The 2720-nt window shown below is 43.1% G+C and overlaps 1 protein-coding gene across 1 annotated transcript in view; it reads right to left on the minus strand.

Moving 5' to 3' along the window:
* DDR1 (discoidin domain receptor tyrosine kinase 1) overlaps positions 1-488 on the minus strand; it is a 26578-nt gene extending 26090 nt beyond the window's left edge. The window contains exon 1 of the mRNA XM_011944996.1: positions 378-488. The gene's annotated coding sequence lies outside the window, so the exon portion shown is untranslated. The remainder of the gene's footprint in view (positions 1-377) is intronic.
* Positions 489-2720: the final 2232 nt, after the last annotated feature.

The raw sequence follows: 2720 nt of genomic DNA on the forward strand, positions 1-2720 counted from the left end.
TTTTTTTTGTAGAGATTGGTAGAGATAGGGTCTCACCATGTTACCCAGGCTAGTCTGAAACTCTTGGCCTCAAGCGATCCTTCTGCCACAGCCTCCCAGTGTGGTGAGATTACAGGCATGTGCCACAATGCTTGGCCCAAATCTGAGTCTTTTTGACTCCAGAGCAAAAGCTAGGCTGGAGGATCTCAACCACCATTGTTTTTCCAACTCTAGAGATCTATAATACATTCTTATCCTTTCTCTCTAGTCCTTGAACATCTTGGAACATTGTCTTTAACTCCTGTAGCTTCTTTTATCTCCCAAGAACACTGGTGGCCCAAATTATTCTAGTTTGTGTACAAAAAATGTACAGAGATCCAAAAATGGTAAATGCTTACCTCAAGGTCACACTGGAAGTCAAAGTCAGTGCTAGGATAGTGTTTCTCAAACTGAGGTCTCTGGCCTCCTGAAGATCCATGAATACCTGTGAAAACTATTAAGTTCCATGTCTAACTTTACTTGGTAGCATTTGAAAGTGTTACAAGCATGTTTTTGGTCATTTGTAACTGATCCTAGCCCTGTTTGTGAGTGCCTGCATTTGCATTTACCTGTTTATAGCTTTAATTGTCTTGGTTCCATTTGTACCAAGTGAAGGCCAGGAAACAAGTTCTAACAAAGATATCTTAGTAATTTGAATAGACATGAGAAGGAGAAGAATTGAGTCATCGCCAGGCACACAGTGGAATATTGTGCCAAGTGCGGAAGAACCTTTATCAGGCAGTACATGGTCTGTTGCCAGCAGTAACTTCATTTCAGAAAAATACTATTTATTACATTAAATTAATGTTAAACTTGCCTTTATACTTTTGTTTGTACCTATGGCTATTTTGCCTTGGTTTTATAACTGCTTAAATATTGAAGCATAGGAATTCATAGTTGTGTTTCCACATATTTAAATTATAAAAATAATTTAAGTCCATGAAAATTGTTTTCCTTCCAAAAGGGTCCATCCATACATTACTCAAGTTCTTGCTCTCACAGTAGGTATAAACTAAATGTGGGCCATCAAGAGTCTCCAAGGAAAACTTGCAGTGATGGAGTCCCTGTTAAAGGCCAAAAATCTCCCCCACCCTCAAGATCCAGTGCAAGTGAAGCAGCCAGTTGTCTGGGGTAAATACCCGGGGGGTTTGCCGTACCATGCCAGGAAAATGTAGGACACGGACACACACGAGGAGTTTGAGAGGGAAGGTTTAATAGGCAAAAGAAAGAGAAAGGAAAACAGCGCTCTCTCTACTGAGAGAGGGGACTTCCGAGAGAAAAAGACCAGCCGGAGGCAGATACGCCAGATTTTATAGTCCAGCTTGAGGAGGTGGCGTCTGATTGACTTAGGACTCACAGATTGGTTTGATCAGCTGTTTGTTTACATAGCTAGGAAGGCTGGCTGCCCCACCCTAAGCTTATTATGCAAATGAACTCATATCATCCAGTGGTGATAAAGCCTCTGTCCCTCCACCTTACCCCCATGTATCAGTGGCAACCACATGGCTAGTGGTACCCCTCCCCTTCCTAGCCAGGATGATATCAGCAGAGGCCTAGAGAGGAGCCCAAAAACTCACCTGCACCCAGCAAGACTGAGGTTTCCTACCCCCACCAATGGAAACCAAGTGAGGAACCTAAACTTTCACCTCTCACTCAGTAGGAACCAGACAACACCCCCTAACACACACACACACATACACACACACTTCTGTTAGTGTGATATCAGAGGAAGCTTGATAAAATAGAATATTTAAATAGGATCCAGAGGCTGGGTGCAGTGGCTCACACCTGTAATCCCAACACTCTGGGAGGCCAAGGTGGGTGGATCACTTGATCTCAAGAGTTTGGGAACAGCCTGGGCAACATGGTAAAACCCTGTCTCTACAAAAAATACAAAAATTAACCAGGTGTGGTGGCACATGCCTGTAGTCCCAGCCACTTGGGGGGCCTGAGGCAGGAGGATCACTTGAGCTAGGAGGCATAGATTTCAGTGAGCCAAGATTGCACTACTGCACTCCTCCAGCCTGGGTGACAGAGTGAGACCCTGTCTCAAAATAAATTAATAAATAGGATCCAGAGTTTCATAACGTAATATCCAAATGTCCAGGATGCAATTGAAAATCACTTGCCATACCAAGAACCAGGAAAATCTCAACCAGAATAAGAAAAGACAATCAACAGATGTCAATATCAGGATAACACAGATGTTGGAATTATCTAACAAGGAAGCAGCCATCATAAAATGTTTCAACAGGCTGGGCGCGGTGGCTCAAGCCTGTAATCCCAGCACTTTGGGAGGCCGAGACAGGCGGATCACAAGGTCAGGAGATCGAGACCATCCTGGCTAACATGGTGAAACCCCGTCTCTACTAAAAATACAAAAAACTAGCCGGGCGAGGTGGCGGCGCCTGTAGTCCCAGCTACTCGGGAGGCTGAGGCAGGAGAATGGCGTGAACCCGGGAGGCGGAGCTTGCAGTGAGCTGAGATCTGGCCACTGCACTCCAGCCTGGGTGACAGAGCGAGACTCCATCTCAAAAAAATAAATAAATAAAAATAAATAAATAAATAAAATAAAATAAAATAAAATAAAATGTTTCAACAAGTCATTGTAAATATGATTGAAACAAATGAAAAAAAGGGAGAAATTTCGGAAAAGAAATAGAAGATATAAAGAAGAACCAAATGGAAATTTTAGAACTGAA

Source organism: Colobus angolensis, unplaced genomic scaffold (genome assembly GCF_000951035.1).
Source record: "Colobus angolensis palliatus isolate OR3802 unplaced genomic scaffold, Cang.pa_1.0 Scaffold238, whole genome shotgun sequence".
In the NCBI taxonomy this organism is placed as follows: domain Eukaryota; kingdom Metazoa; phylum Chordata; class Mammalia; order Primates; family Cercopithecidae; genus Colobus; species Colobus angolensis.